This window comes from Larus michahellis, chromosome 4, assembly GCF_964199755.1.
Source record: "Larus michahellis chromosome 4, bLarMic1.1, whole genome shotgun sequence".
In the NCBI taxonomy this organism is placed as follows: Eukaryota; Metazoa; Chordata; class Aves; order Charadriiformes; family Laridae; genus Larus; species Larus michahellis.
In genome coordinates this window covers 38,995,938-39,012,255 of record NC_133899.1, presented here as the reverse complement: position 1 = coordinate 39,012,255, position 16,318 = coordinate 38,995,938, and the positions used below count along the sequence as shown (strand labels likewise).

General features: G+C 41.0%; 1 protein-coding gene across 13 annotated transcripts in view; it reads right to left on the bottom strand.

Annotated features, from left to right (window-relative positions):
* DICER1 (dicer 1, ribonuclease III) overlaps nt 1-9,550 on the bottom strand; it is a 68,081-nt gene extending 58,531 nt beyond the window's left edge. For 6 of the 13 annotated variants that reach the window (XM_074584110.1, XM_074584107.1, XM_074584111.1 and 3 more), the window contains exon 1: nt 9,246-9,425. The gene's annotated coding sequence lies outside the window, so the exon portion shown is untranslated. Of the gene's footprint in view, nt 1-9,245; nt 9,426-9,463 lie in introns of those variants that run through there. The other 7 variants (XR_012586645.1, XM_074584108.1, XM_074584103.1 and 4 more) reach the window with 3 other exon arrangements.
* Between the last annotated feature and the right edge of the window lie 6,768 nt (nt 9,551-16,318).

The window sequence follows — 16,318 nt, the reverse complement described above, 5'->3', positions numbered from 1 at the left end:
TTGTTTTCACACAGCAGCGAGACAAAATGCTGTATGATAAAGGCTCCCAGATGACAGCTTATTATGCATTTAATATGGCACCGCTACACATACAAGAGCATAACTCTTCACTCTTCAACCTACACGCAGTCTCCAACCCTCTCTTATGCCAGCACAACTGTTTCCAGGTAATCTGTGACCACATCTAGAGACGGATCATAACAGAATAAAGAAACCACACAGAATAGAGCTGTTTCTTAGATTAATTAGTCTCCTTAATCCACTTTACCATACAACTTCAGAAATGCTTGCACCAATAAATCTTAATAAATACCGCTAGCAGGGGATACATAGGTATTTTCTTTCTAGGCAGAAATGCCATCTAAAATGCATGTCAAACTACAGCCTGAGATACAGCCTATGCACCTCAGATGCCTAACAGGAAAAAGGATTTACTGTTTTGAATAGTAACTCCATGATCATATATCCCCTAATTAGAATGCAAACTTGTAAAGAATATGAATATTTAATATTAAAAACTTTACTGCTTTTGTCTTTTTAATAATTAACGCTCTAAGACAGTGTCATAACATCAATTGCAAATACTCCTGCACTAAGTATTGGCTACTATTTCATATGAAAACTATACATACAGTGAACTAATATTCTTATAAGTATGCCTGTAAATGGAAACTTGTAAATACTGCTTATCCCATAAATCCAAAGGGATACAGAAGTATAGCCCACATTTTAAATGCTAACACTGGATGGCACATTGTTTACATTTTAGATATTCTTACCCAAAGGTATAATGTATCTTAACTGTACTATCACCATTCAATTACATGTTTTAACAAAAAACACAGTCAATTTCCACCATAAAACTGAGTTTAGCATTTTGGGGAAAAAAAAAAAAAAACAATCCCCAGTCTGGAAAATTTGTATAGCCTAATCCCACCCTGAGTTCTACTCTGAAAGCAAATTTATGGGGTGGGGAGAAACAGAACCTTACTCAAGTTGGGGAAAAAAGAAAAATCTGAAAGTTTTCCTGATTTGCAAAGGTGACTTTCCTCCCTCAACTAGTCCAACTTGTTACTTTTGAACTTCCCACACAGTTATTTAAAAAGACTTCTGTTGTGGATAATGTGTGGTCCTAAAGCCCTGATTTCAAATTAAGGATTACAGATCTCTTCCATGTTGGTCGTAAACAAACTAGGGAGTTGTTTGGTTGGTTTTGTTTCTGTATGTAGGGTTTTTTGGGTTGGTTTCTGGGGGTTGTTTTTGTTGGTGGCGGGTTGGGTTTGTTTTGTTTTTTTTTTTTTTTTTAATCAGGATAATGATTTACCTTTCCCTCACTGAAGCCTAACCACTCTGCTTTCAAAAGCTTCTACACCTAATCAAAGTATGCCTGAGAACTTGAATATGCAATTACCAAAAAAAACCCCACCCTATCACTTTCAGAAGAATAGAAAACTGGATATAAGAAGACATTCATTTTTTAGGTTTTTATTTTAGGGCTTTGATTTGATTATATTACTATCTTGGAGTACACAGTCACTGCATTTGAGGAAAACTGGAAAAGATGTCTTAAAATTGTAAGCAGTTTCTTGCACAACTCCCTAATTATGGAGTCATGACTACAAACTACCACAAGATAAAAATGAGAGGTTTTAAACTAGGCATAACTTCAGATCTGAATTTCCCAAGCTAATAGCTAGAGCCTAAGTGTTCCATCTTGATTACTGCAATTTCTGATTGTTGTTACCGTTGTTAAAAAGCTGTTAAAGCCTCAGAATATTACTAAAGAAATGTAGTTAAATCTAATGGAATTTTTATTCCATTTTCATAACACAACATGAGCTTCCTCCCCTGCTTTAGTCCATATCCTGGATTCACCACAGATGATTTTCATATAAAACCACAAGATTATTGTAATAATGCACCTGTTTATAACAGCAGCTATTAACAATAAGTGAGAATGTGGACGGTTGAGAAAAATATGAAACAGTTATTTTAATTGATAGGTGAGAAGAGAAATCAATATTCATAGAGTAAGGAAGACAATCAGGTGGAAAGCAGTATTTTGGGATTAGATTTCACGAGACTGTGGATCCAATCCCATGGCAATCTAGTGCTACACGAAGCAACACCACTGTCACTGCTCCTTCCCTTCTCCAAACGGCTTCTGACACTCGCACGACTGTTGGAGAAAAACAGGTCAGCACACTAACCAAGTGCTTTTTTTTCTTGACCTAGGCAAGTTTTCTGCAGGTTCAGCAAGCTGAATTAAGTAGTTGATGGAGATCAGATGAGTATTAGAGCTGGCATGAGGAGACAGTTGTCATCCACTCTGACAGTCTACATTACAGAAAACAAGCAAATTGGATTCAACAGGTTTTTGACTGTCACTCAAAACCAGACACCAGCTTCTCTACTGCCAACTGTTGATGAACTGTGTTACGCTAGTGACAATAAACCTAAAAATTCCAGAAACAAAACTTCTTGCTGTCTAGTCCAAAAACTTAATTGAATGCAGCAAAAGGAAACACCTAGTGGCAGCGGGCAGCAATAATAGGATGAACCAATAAAAGACTTTAACAATTGCTAATAGTTGGCAGTCAATGTATACATTAGTAGCATTATTGGCATGCTACTAAAAATGCTTGCCAGAAAACAGCACCTGCTTCATCATTATGCCAGTCACTACACACCCTAAAATCATCCAGTAATTCCTTGTAGATCCTCATCCACTGAGATAATAACCGGTCACTAGACAGTTTTAACACACCATTAATTTTGTCACTGAAAATCACCTTCTATTCAGTTTAGGTAACATAGTCTTGAGAAGGCCATTTTCGAGACAATTCAGTATTAATCAAAGCAGGTTTCACTTCTCAACTTCTATATAGCAGAGCATTACCTATGCAAAGATTACCATAGGGAAAATTACTCATCTCCTGGAAGTTGATCGTGTGTCTTTCAAAGACCCAGGGAGCTCATAAATGTTTTTCGCATTCTCCCAGTCCTTTTTCAATTAAATACTTTAAGGTAAAAATGCAGGCCTACGTTGCCCATTACCTTCATAAAACCTACACCTCCTTCTCCTCCTCCAGAGCTCTCTCAGCTGTCACAGCTCAAACTCTTTCCTCTCAAATCCCAGGACACAAATTCCTTAGTACATGATATAGTCACACTTCTTCAGAGGAAGATTTCACTAAATCGTAGTTTTTCTAATTACACAGTAAACAAATCAACTGATCTATTCAGCATATAAACCTATGGCCTTGAATAGCCGGGTATACACTTCTTAGTTTTTTTATCTATAATCTTTGAAAGTATACAAACAAAACAGCTTTTTCATGCCCTATAAGTTACAGTTTGCTATGTTTCTTCAGTGTCAATATAAGTCAACTCAGGAGGCTGATATTGACAGAGTTTAATATTCTTTGGAAACAATGAAAAAAGCAAAAACTTCCCACCACCACCACTCTTTTTTTTTTTAAAAAAGTAAAAAAACATAAGGTGGTGCATGGGATTTTGTTTAATTTGCATAAGCTAACAGAAAATGCAGACCTTGCTTAAAGTAACTGTAGAAATAGTGAGAAAGAGAGAATGATAACCCCAGGGCTCTTAGTAACACGTTTCTGTCACTTTCCTCTTACACTCTCTACCATTCATGTTGACTCACTACACTGGTAGAAACTAATCAATTCCTAGGGTGAAATTTCCTCTTATTTTGCCTCACAGAAACAGGAAAGCAAAGTAGCAAGAAGACTAAATGAAGAACACACACATCTTCCTGGGGACTACTCACAGAACATACAGCAGAAGGAGTGTACTTTTTCATGCCCATTATCCACTTCCAATAGTCATTAGGTTTCTAAGGTCTTGGAGATCATTGCGACAGCACCATGTCAGACAGCAACAGTAACTAAAAGTGACCTTCAGTAACTTGGAGGGGGGGGGAGGGGGCATGTCTTTTTTTTCCCTAAAGTTTTTTTCACAGACCTTGTATCACTTCTTTATAACATTACATAGTAAATTGACAATACAGGCATTTACCTTTAGTGAAAAGATGGCAAAAGGTTGTGGGTCACTGAAAAAATGAGAGGCCAAAACTCTTTGTGGTATTGTAAGCACTTTCTTTCATTTTATGTCCTCTTCCAAAAAGGAAAGCCTACCAGCCTTTGACCATGAAGACAGCAAGGCAAACAGGTTTGTCTGATCAGAAATACAAAGCTTAAGTGCCGAACTAAAAGTCTTAATTTGAGACTGATCCCAGGCACTAATACCCCGATTAAAGACGATCAAATACATAATCAATGAACATTGTGGCTTTATGAAGTTATAATTAATAATTCAGCTTAAATAACGCTAACTGTCTTAATGTATAGAGGCAGAATGTAAACATCTAAAAACTGTCTTTGATTTAAGCACTTGAAATTTAAACTCAAAGGAGGGGGTGAAAACAGAGATACAGAATTAACTTGCTAAAACTCAAAAGAGTCCGTGAGAGAAGTTTGGTCACCTGAATCCTAGACAATGTCTTAACCACTAGATCATCTCTAGACATTTTTACTACCAACTAGGAAGCAACTTCACTTTTAGGTAGGTAAGCCTTGCTCATTTCTTTCTGAACAAGAAAATATACAGCCAAAGTCATCATACAGAGCCAGTAAGACTTGCAAAGAAAGCTGTAAGAAACTTGATCTAATCAGAAACAAAGCAGACTTTGCAAACAAAAGAGAAGTGTGAATTGCAAAGTTAGCCAGCCCAGACATGCTTGCGTAGCCAAACCATCTCAATGGAGTCAAATAAATTAACTTTAAAAAGCAAGCTGTATTTGCCTCACTTCCTAAGGAAAGGAAATTTATCAGTAAGTGGGCAGGTCTAAAACTCCAAACCAGTTTTCAGAAATAAAAGTTTTAAAAATTTCCTAAATTCTTACATTTTCAAGGAGACCAACTGATTTATTTATTTATTATCACTACCCAGCTACTACTTAGCATCTCTGCTGAGGAAAAGGCTGCTACATGGCTTGACAATTTATCAGGAATCAGATTCCAAAAGACAAGACAGGCACTGGAAACCAGGTTTTAATAATTAATATTAAGGAGTTTGGGGTGGGATTTTTTTTGTGTACACATGAAAAAACACAAGGATATTGATGAGCAATTTAAAAGAAAAAAACATCCCAGTGCCAGCTAAAATAGTACCAGCCTGACCACCTCTGTTTCCAGCAACCACTCCTTCAAGTCAGCAGTCCCTCTGCTGCATCTCAGGTATAAATTCACACTTATTTGGTGAACCCAAAGGAACTGATCCTTTATGAAGAGTAACAGAAGATGTGAAACACAGGCAGAAACTGATCATGCCAGCTTACATAGCATAAATACTGAGCCACAGACACAAAGAGGAAAAACGCAGAGCAAAACAAGTTTCTCCTACAACACTATCATGTATTAGCAAGGATTAAGAGAAAAGACTTTGGGTTCTTTTCCCTTGGGAAGAAGGGACCCAAAAGTAACACGTGTCAACCAAAACAAGGAGCACAGATTCAAGAGTGTGTCGCACTTAAGTAAAAGCCATGACAAGAGGTACTAAAGTCTCTTGGATTCAGGAGTATTTATGCAAGAAGCTGGAGAATATTGCTCTTCCTTCTTTTCCTGCCAGAGAAGGACATTTCAACACCTCCAGCTGCGCAACATGCAAGTAAATTCTCTGCTTTGTGACTCCAAAAGCTGCGGGAATTTGAAGGTGACAAATGTCACAGAAAATTCACTTAACTAATGCAGTCTGCAATACAGAGCACGAATAACAAGGGAATTTGAGATACACTGCTCAACGTTCAAACTTGAAAAATTATGACATTATTAGGTAAGGCATGCCAGAACTACCAAAATCAAGAGTTCACCTAATATAATATCATGGCATATGTTAAAGCAGGCACTGCCCTGTCCTGTAGATCGTGTTTTAGAATGGTTATTTTAATGACATTCCTGCATCCGTCTGTTCCCCCCAAACAATCAACACAGTTTGAACACCAAACCATCAAATCCCAACCAAAGACTGCAGTAACTTCAGCCAAAAAAATGAACTTTTAGTTTTCGCTATGTATCATGTTTCTTCTTTTCTCTTTTATCACGATACATATGGAAGTCATGAAAGGCTGATGGATGAGGAAAGATGTCTGGATGGTGTAAAGAAAAATCATGCTTTCTCCTCTATTCCAATCATTCTTAGCCTTCAGGCTAGTGTTCTAAAAGCATGTTGCACAAAATTATATAGAGGTTCCTGTTCTCTACAATACTATAATTCTACTTTCTTAAAAGGGAGACACTTCCTGGGAAAAAAAAAATAATTAAAAAAAAATCAAACTTCTCTGCTATTGGTCTGAAGAAATTACTGTTGAACATATGAAGGTGATGGGATGCAGATGGTCAGTGGTTACAGAGCTAGGCATCAGGACAGGAAGGAAGCGGAGCACAGGAACCATCTCACTGTTCTGCCAACAATCTATCAAGCTCAGTATACTCCCTAGTTTGTACCAACTACATGAAAGAAACAACTGGATTTCCTCACAGAGAATTACGGAATGATGGAACAACCCATCTCAAAGAATGTTTTGATGTTCTACCTGCTGCCTGATAGACTAGATTATGCCCTGAAATAAAACTCCTGTTTGTAGGCTTAGTGCTTACTGTAATACTCATCATCCCTAAATAATACAGTCTTTTTCAAAATCTTCCTCAACTCTTGCTCTCACTCATATTCCACAGTTTATCCAAAGAAAAATCAGAGTATTTCAACTCCAAGTTTACCATATCCATTTTACTAAATGGCTCCTTGCTCTTCGAAGAAGAATACGCAAGGTTTTGTATTTGTTTTTGCCAGTAATCTGCATTCAGTTACGGATCAATGCCCATTTAGTCAGTTCATACTGTAAGTGCACATGGGTGAAGTCGTGATACTCAGACTCTCATCAGCTGTACTAAAGCAACTTTGTGCAGTCCATAACTTTTCTGAAAAATGGGAAGAGTACTTTACAAATTTTTGAAATGGGAAGTGAGAAACACTTATGGAGGACACAAAAATCATGACAACAGGGTTTTTTTGAACTGCAGGTTCTGCTTTTTCTTCTTCTTGTAGGCAATACAACACCAAGGTATTTCTCAAAAAAAAGTGCGACTTCTATAAAAGCATTAGCATAATATTATGTCAGACAAAACAGTTTTCTAGATTGTTGGCTTCCCTCTACCAGTAACCAATGCGGGACATCTACGAAGGAGTATGATAACAGGGCAAGCAAGAATACCTTCCACTGACCAGTCACCTCGACTTTTGCCGAGTCTGAAAAGATACTCCTGTGTTTGATAGTCTCTGATGATTTGCCCTACAGATTAATTGTTTCAACTTCCTTGTAAACTTTTAGCATTCCCAATATGCTGTTGCACCAGGTATTTTAGTTACACATGGTGTAAAGAGCATCTCATTTGTTTTGAATCTGTAGAACACAGACATCTTTCAAAGACAGGGGAAGCAAACAGAAAACCAAACGAGCTCCCTGACTGCTTCCTTCATGGCTCTAGATTTCATAATGTGTCTTATCCCTCCACTGGTATCTCTTTCCCTGACTGAAAAGCTCCAGTCAATTTTCAGTCTACCTGTCTCTTAGCCTAATACAACCTCTTTGAGGTAGAAGAGAGATGAAGGGAAAATACCCAAACTGCATTTAGTATTAAACATATGGCCCCAGAACGGATTTATACCATGGCATACTGATGCCATTTTCTTCTCAATTAATTGTTCATTATTCACCTTTTGACTGTCAAGTACTGAGCTGCCACTTTCACAGAACTGTATCACCAAGATGCTTTCATGAACAGCAATAGCTAATTCAGAGTTTAGCACTTCTGAATAAATACATATTTATTTTTTAATCCTATGGATTAATAAATAATAAAGTAACAATCCAATGATTACAGATGTAAGAGCACCTCCACCTGAAAACTTCTAGTAGCATCTCCAAAGCTTTTAAACAGACTACAGCTTATCTTGTAGACACGGACAATGGGAAATATTCTCTTAAGAGAGAGATTTAGGAGAATTGTTATGGGATAATAGAAATCAATTTCAGTTTGTGTCTGTATCAACTTAAAACAAACACCACCATACAACTTACTAAACATACACCTGCAGTTTGCACTTCAATAGAGCATCCAAAATAGCTTATAAAAAGTAAAAGCATAAAACTTCATACAACATAGTGTAAACTGAACGCCTGCAAAGTTAATTCTATTCGGATTTAACATTTTGCCTTGTTTCTCTAAAAGTGGTATTCACCTCCCAGCCCACACACTTTAACCACTGGAGCCCACATAACTCGAAGTTCAAAATCTTAACATCAAAAATACTTGTAACTGATCATCTTAAGTGCCAAACATCCTTCAGATTTTTAGTAGTTGAAGTTAACAGAACCACTAAGAGATTCACTTTTTTTGAAGCCATAACTTCTAATTAATGATAACAGACCAAAAATAGCCTTCCCTCCCCCCCCAGATATCAGTATCACAATCCATTTTCTACGCATTCGGGTGCTTGTTGTGGTTTTTTTTATTACTTAACACAGCAACAAACCCCAGTGCAAAAAATAATCGCTTTTTTAACCTTTTGTTTTTTAACTCCAGACCACGCGGCACAAGGGCTGCCTCAATCAGGCTGCCCGCTACGTTCTCCTCACTCCATGCGCTTGCCTTCACTTAACAACTGCCGAGAGGACGGCAGGGAAGGGAAAGGAAGAGCGAAGAGTTTCTGAAGCCGCCTTTAACGTGAGCGCTTCGGAGTGGAAACTCTCTGACCGCCCCTCACGACACAGCAGGCGGGCTCCAGAGACCCCTCGTCCTGGGCGGCAGGGCCAGGCCCTCCGGTCGCCCACCCCGCCAGGCCTCCAGCGCGGCGGCCCGGAGGAGGGGGGAGACGGACAGAGACAAAGCCGAGAGGGTCCGGAGCGCGGCCCCCGCCCCGCCGCCACCCCACACGCCGAGCCCGGGCCCTGCCGGCGGCCCCGGGACCGGCGGGGCCACCGTGGGGCCGGAGGCGGGGCAGACCTAACCGGGCCCCATCGGCGGGAGGGAGCTACCGCCGCCATCCCGCCCCGCTCGGCGGCGGCGGGGCCGGAGCTCAGGCCGGGGCTCCCACAGCCGCGCTCGGCCGCCATGCAGGCTCCCGGGGCGAGGGGCAGGCGCGCCCGGGCCGCCATCTCCTACCTGCTCGGACGGGACCCAGCCTGGCGCTTTCCCCCCACTACCGGCCGCGTCTCATTGTGCCGCCGCCGCCATTTCCCCGCCGCCGCCGCCTCGCTCCCCCCAACTGTCAGGTTCCTCCATTCACCTGGGCCCGGGACAGCCTCCTCCTCCCCCTCCCTTCCCACTGCGCTGCCGGCCCTACGCAAACGGAGCACCGCCCCCACCCCTCCCGCCCATACCAACGGGGGCCACCCAACGCCCGCAGCGCAGGCCCGCTCCGAGAATTCCACTCTGCGTAGCTCACGGGCTCCACGTTCCCACGCTATGAAAGGAGGCAAGCGATTGGCGGCGAGAGCCGGGTAAAAGGTGAAAGGTTCACCAGGCAGCCAATGCGGGAGCGGGACACAGCCGCCGCCGGAGAGACGCCGGGTGGTCCAGGGGCTCACGTGTGTGTGCGCGCTCCCCTCCCCCCGCCAGAGGGCTGCGAGGCTCACAGCCCGCGCACGCGCTTGGGCGGGCCTCGCGCGCGCGGGAGGCGGCTGCGCTGAGGCGAGGGCGGCAGCCGCCATTTTGGGGGGATGTGTGTGTGGATCTGACCAGGCCGCCTCCGGGGCCCCGCTCTTCCCTCTGAGGCAGGAGCGATTACCGAGGGGTGGATCAGAAGGGTTAGGGCTCTGCTGTCAAACGCCCCTGGGAAAACGGCAGTCCTTTTGGCAGCAGAAGGGAGTGCTGGGTGACTTTGGCCAGTGTCTGGGTAGAGTGACACTGAGCTCTCTCATCTCTGTGTAGCGAAATCGCATGCTTCCACACAGGCAGGTGGTCCTTTCCATCAGGAGTGTCTTTCCTGCCAAAGGCAAAGTGCTGCTTTTCCACGAGGGAGCTGGCGCCCACAGCCCTTGCCTGTGCTAGGCCCAGAAGGTGGAAGAAGAAAGGACCACTGGAGGTGGTTGGGTTTATGTGTGCTCCCTAAGCAGCATCTCCTTTTGCTGTTGCTTAACACTGGTCTCAATCCAGTTTCTTGTCAACACTGACATGCTTGAGTGACATTACTAGCTACTACTAAATCTTTTTAAGTGTCCTGAAATTTCTAGGGTAACACTTTTCCACCATCAAAACCCTTCAGCCACAGATGAAGAACTGAGGGGAAATGGTGGTGCTGAAACAGGAACACTGTTTCTCTTGTGCTTCTCATGCTGCAATTTTCCATGTTTTATTTCCATGACAATTGACAAAAATGTACAAGCTGTGCCCCTGGAAAACTGTGGAGAAACTTTTAAGACAATGAAAAAGCTTTGAGCAAATTTATCTACCTAAACTGGGCTGTAGTACAACAAGAACACCATGCAATGCCTGGTGTAGGAGAAGGTTCAGTTTTAAGCGTGAAGAGCTTGTCAGTAGGGTAGGACATGGGAGTGAAGTGTATCAGTTTATGAGATAGCATGTTTGGAGCTACCTTAAAGTTTATTTTCATTCCAGTCTCAGTTAATTTTCATTCCCTAGTTCCTACCACCCATGTCATCGCTTGCTAACACCGTTCTCTTTGTTACTGGTGAGAAGACTGAGCCCTCCTCAGACATGTAGCGAATAAACAAACCTCTAGGCTGATTACTGCATGACTTAGATCCATAGCCACAGCCTGGACCAACTAGATTCTTAGGGCAAGTGGTGAAAATGGATAACTCTTGTAAATTCAAATTTGGAGTTTGAAAGTCTCTTGGCCTGGCGTAAGTCCTGATGGATCGTTGGAGAGCTGAAGGCAATAAACACATCCCACTGGGGTCTGGTCATATCCCTAAATAAATGACAGTTTTATGGAACCAGAGAGGAAAGGTCCTGCAGAGTATCTAGGTCTAGCTGAACTAGATACAGTTACAATATCATTAGTTACAAACTGGTGGAGCACAAAAATGCTGCTTCACGCCTGGGGAGCTGTGGCTGGAAGTGACCATGAAAACTCTGTGTCTGGCTCAAATCTCCCTGTTCCTCAATACCTTGTGCTTGTCTTTTGCAATGTCATTGAATGTTTGTCAGTGTCAATGTTCAGCTGTTAAAATTATCCCTGTTACTCTCCATGGAGTTAATAGCTCATCCTTTTTACCTTGATGCTCTTCTCAGAGTTTCATTTATACTATGGAGAAATGAAGTTTCTGACCAACAGGAAAGGGTTTAGTTCTGTGTTGGTTTTGGTTTTTTGGTTTGTTGGTTTCGGTTTGTTTTTTGTTTTTAGTTTTTTGTTTTGTTTTGTTTTGTTTTTTCTGAGCATGGAAAAAAGAACTGGGCCAAAAGATGGACATAAGTGGTGAAGATCTTTACTGTTAAGGACCACAGTTTGCTTTGGTGTCATTCTAACTGCTAAATGCACAATTCAGTTGTGAACCTGAACTCTTCCTCCCTGTCCTTCACTCACACCCACGTCCAAAAGTTCTATTACTTTTCAGTAGTTTTCTTACTTTTGGTGCAAGAAAAAAAGAAAAAGACTGTACGTTACCATAATTTATCATTGTGATGGGAAACACACACTTAAAGCTCAGAAGAACAGGCCTACTACCTATAGTGCTAATGAGTGGTCAGATCTACGGATTGATTGCTCACACAAATCACACCAAAAATGTAGAGATATAGCCACATGTGGGCAATGTGGTCACTCCTGTGGAAAAAAATCTTTAAATAACGTAAATATACGTTGCTGATCCCATTCTGCCTGCTCCTGATGCCTCCTTTCCTCAGTGGATGCATCTGGTTGTGTGCTCAGTTTCGCTGATCCTGTTTGCCCTGTTGCAAAACCTTGCAAGATGTGTCAGATGCGCAGGTACAGCACCAGTTACTCCTGTGTTAGGCCAGGTGACTTGAGTTAGGCATCTGCTAAGATCACACAAGGACTGGAGATCGTCCTTGTTGCCTAATAAAGAAGGCGGCAATGACCATAAATGCAATACAAAGCCACTTCTGGCCAGAGACTGCCCTTTTAAGTTGTGCTGGAGGCAGTGTGTATGCAACGGAAGATCTGTCATTGGGGGTCCAGCCTCCCTCATTCCATCTGCACTCTGTCAGGGATTTACCATCTTCCTTAATATAACTGTGCCTACAAAATCAGTATGAGAAGATAAAGCTAACTGGAGCACTCTAAGGTTCATTTAAACCAACCTTAGTAAAATTATTTCAGATTAGAAGTGATATAGAGGCCTGGGGTATTATCAAATTAAGTGTTTTCTTGACTCAAACCTCTGCTGCTGCTTAGAGAAAGTCTTCCGTAATGCCCATGTTGTTAAATATCACATTATTAGGTATTTTTATAGCATTGAAGGGGCATCCTTCTGTTTTTTATGGATGGAAGAATAATTATATCCTGTGACAAAAGCTTAGGAAGAGGAGCAGCTGTTCAGTCTTATCCAGTGGGAGCTGTCAGAACATATGGGTCTATTTTTCCAATTGTAGCTGAAGTACCGAAGGAAATTGGCATTCTTGATTATTTCTAACGTAAAATAGAGCAGAAAGAAACCTTCCTTAATCCTCTGCAGGCCATGATTAAATAATGAATTTTATCCAATTCAAGTAGGTTCAAAGAGAAGGCAAGAAGAATACTTAAAACACAAAACAAAACACACGAATGCCAGGAGAATTCTGGAAGTTATTTTCATATAAAGAAAAGGGTGTCTTTCTTCACAGCTACTTCCTCCTTGAGCCTGCCTGCTGACAGGCGTTTTTGATTTAAACGCATAGTTAGGATAAAATTTGTGCTATTCCTTATTATTCTATCACCACTGTCCTCTCTTCTTTGTAAGAAATTAATATTTTGTGTCGTATGCTTGTATAATGACAGCTAAGCTTCAGAGTTTAAGCCTGAATAAAAAATTGACTTTTATGTTGATTTCACAAATTTCTTACAAAGATTTTTAAAGAAAAGTAAGATGAAGTCATCAACGTGATTCACAACTCTCAAAAATTCCACATATTTCAAACTTCTTGGCATTCAATGTTTGGTAAAAACCACACAACCAACCATTAACCCAAAGCAAACAGGCTGTTGGACGAAAAGAACAAACTAGCCCAACTACTTAAAATCCAGAACAGAATATGTAATAATGTACGAAATTACAGCTTTCCCCATGTCTTTAGTACTGGAAATAATGATCTTTTACTCTCTGGGGTAACTGTTGTAAGACAACAAGAAAACAGAGGCATTCATCTCCCTTCTCCTTTTTAAAAAATTGTATCAGTAAGGGATGGGGGGGGTTGTTTCTGTTTTGTTCCTGTTGGGTGAGAGTAAGAAAAAATTGTGTTTGGGTTAGAAAAGTGAAAAATTGCAATTTTAAAAAAAAATCAAATCACTGTGTCACAAGTAATTGTCTTTGTTCATGCTATAGAATTGTGTAATCAGCCCAGCAGAAGCCAGGCTTTGTGCTTTTGGGCTCTACGCCTGTCTCATCAGGTTCTAAAATGGACTCGGAGGAGATTCCTTCCCGTGAGACAATGGTGACCTCTGTTGTTCCCTCCTGTTGATACCAGCCACGATGCTATTTTGTCATTGCGTCACACACTATTTCAATAATGCACTTTGAAACAAGCTGGCGGTTATCGAGAAAATATGGGCTGAAGTGTTGCATTCAAGTTTCTGACCGAGAAAGGATGTGTCTTTTCTGCACCTCACTTGAGAAAATGTAGCCTGAGACTTTGCTCTTAAATGGCCTCTAGTCTGGCTACCAGGTTTTTCAGTTCATGGCTGTGAATCACTGCAAGAAAGAGCAGTTGCAAATATTTTAAACTATGGTGCTAATAATAACATCTGCAATGTATTATGAGAAAAAGCTGCAGGTATGATTACAGAGAAGGAAGTTGGAAGAAAGAAAGAAAGAAAGAAAGAGAGAAAGAAAGAGAGAGGGAAAGAGAGGAAGAAAGAAAAAGGAAGAAAGGAAGAAAGAAGGGAAGAAAGAAGGGAAGAAAGAAGGGAAGAAAGAAGGGAAGAAAGAAGGGAAGAAAGAAGGGAAGAAAGAAAGAAGGGAAGAAAGAAAGAAGGGAAGAAAGAAAGAACCTATTTTGAACGTAGTCTATTCCTAAAACTGCAGCTGAGATTTTAAAAAGGTGTTAGGCTGCACAATCATTTTGTTCCCTCCTAAGATGCTATTTAAAAAAAAAATTATTTCAGTGACTCAGACTTCGTAACTTTAGACAAGGATGCCTTCCCTAGTGCAAGAGAAACTTCAATATTTTTAACTGCTTTTAGTGTCTTTTTTTTGACCTCTCTAAACTGCTGGTTTACCTTTCCAAATGAGTATAAAAAATGGAATATCAACTCATTCACTCTTCCTATGCAGGGACTCAGCATTGATGACACCTGCCCCCCCCCAAAAGTTGCTGCTCCTGATTGCGGAAAGCCATCTCTTTGCAGAAGCATAACTGGGAATCTCTTCTCATCTGTCACTGACTTAAGCAAGTCATGTAATTTCTGCGTTTCACAAGCAGCTGCAATGACACAGTACAAAAGATTTATCACGTAATAATTAACAAAATTTCCTAATGTCCTTGAAGTATACACTTTTTTGTGCTCCTTTTTGCCTGAGAACTGAAAAATATCATGCATAGTGTATAAACATACTTAGCTGCTGTATTTATGCTGGTTCTCACTAACATACAGCAAATATGTATCGGCAAAGTGATAAATCGGTTCCCCAGGATACAGATCGTCCATAAAAAAGTAATGCAAAAATAATCAATTCAAAGTATTTACAGCAGATGGAGCTATACATTTTGCTTTGATCATATGTTGCATGATATTCCCAGGTAAAGTGTACAGTTTGGCAAGGACAGAGTCGCCAGTGGGACCGTCTAACCAAGGAATGGAGTTAGTCACTAGAGGCATTTCAGAAATGATTGCAATTAACTCTCCTGGAAATAATCCTTGTAACATCAATAGAAACAGCAACTCAAGAAAAGATTATTGCTGCATATTGGTGTCTTAATAGAAATCACAGCTCAACCTAAGGTTTTATTACATCTGTCAAGCAGTTTGAAGGTACTCCTGCCCCTGATGGCTTCTCTTTACCAATCAGGTCAAATACGCACTGAAGCAAGAGCAAAGGTTTCAATATACAGTAGCAACCGGAATAAATGTGTGATGTCCACAGAGATCCTCAGGAGGTCTGGGCTCCTGCACAGCTGGAGTGTGCATACTCGGAACTCATACCTGCAGATGGTTCCTTATCTGAAATGAACCCTGTGCTTGGCTTTATTGCTGCCGTGATCCAGATGTGTATGTTTCCTGTTGCTGTGCTTGCATTGTCTTTAAGTTACAGAAATTGTGTTTACACAGCAATGACGAGGGAGATGAGCTGTGAAAAGAAATCAAGTCCAACAATTCCTATTCATACTGTGTTTGAGTTTGAACTAAAGTTTGGGTCCCATACTCTTCTAAAAACTTACTCTGCTCCCACATTCTGAGCTGACCAATCTTGCGTATTTGAATTTCACCACCACCCCAGTCCACTTCCAAATTCCTAGTCACAGTGTCAGTTGCAAAAAAAACCCCCAAAACCCCCAAAAAATCACAAACTTTTTATTCTCCACTTAAGTGTAATTCATGACACCAATAAAAGCTACTGGTCTCAAATTCTATCTAGCGATTTTAAAGTTATAGTCATGAAGTCAGCGCTGCTAACAGGCCTGACTTACCAAATGTTCTAAATTCTCAACAGCAATTTGAATATTCTCTTACCACCTACAGGATTAGGTGTGTGGGAGGATGATCCAATAGACAGGTATCAGCTACTTGCAGGGGTGGTGAGAAGCATATTTGATTTTGTAGAAGGAACAGACGAATTTCTAAAGCCTGATACCCACCAAACTAATTAGAGAAGCAGCACTCCTACTACGTTCCCCATATACTATTTTCTTTCTCTCTGTTTATCCAGTTTAGGTATCTTTTTCAGGAGACAGATCATGGGGCTGCTTCTGAACGGTACCGCATCTCTGTCGTACTTTATTTTGCTTTTCTCATATACTGCAAAGGCAATTAAGGTGTAGGGGGAGGAACACAGTAAATATGAATCAGTACTGCACCAAGTAATTTACTGATCCACAAGTCTAAACATTTACGTAGA